This window comes from Melospiza melodia, chromosome 27, assembly GCF_035770615.1.
Source record: "Melospiza melodia melodia isolate bMelMel2 chromosome 27, bMelMel2.pri, whole genome shotgun sequence".
Taxonomy (NCBI): Eukaryota; Metazoa; Chordata; class Aves; order Passeriformes; family Passerellidae; genus Melospiza; species Melospiza melodia.
Window position 1 is genome coordinate 9070691 of NC_086220.1, and position 418 is coordinate 9071108.

A 418-nucleotide genomic window follows, 5' to 3' on the forward strand; every position below is an offset into this window, starting at 1 on the left:
ACACCCAAATGAAGGATTTTGTGTGAGTGTCTCAATGACTAATCCCCTGACAGGCTTCCTCTTCCTTTGCTCAGTTTTTCCCAAGCCAAAAAAAGACTTTTTTTAAAAAATAATGTGTTTATTTGTATCTCTGAAGGGCGGAGGTGGGGGTTGAGACACTTGGAGGTTTTATTTCATGCCTCAGGCGTGTTCTGCAGTTTAAAGCTGTGCTTTGGGATTCCTGGGGTCTGCTGAGAGGGACTGGCAGCACTTTGGAGGAGAGGGGGTTTCTAATCATTGGGGTTTCCTGCTTGAGGGAACACTCAGGATGAAGGATTGGTTGGGACCCAAAGCAGTCCAGAACAGAGATCAAATTGTGTTGGTTTTGCTAAATTCCAGCTGAGCTCCTTTCACTGAGGCCATTGCTTTTGCTGGCAGG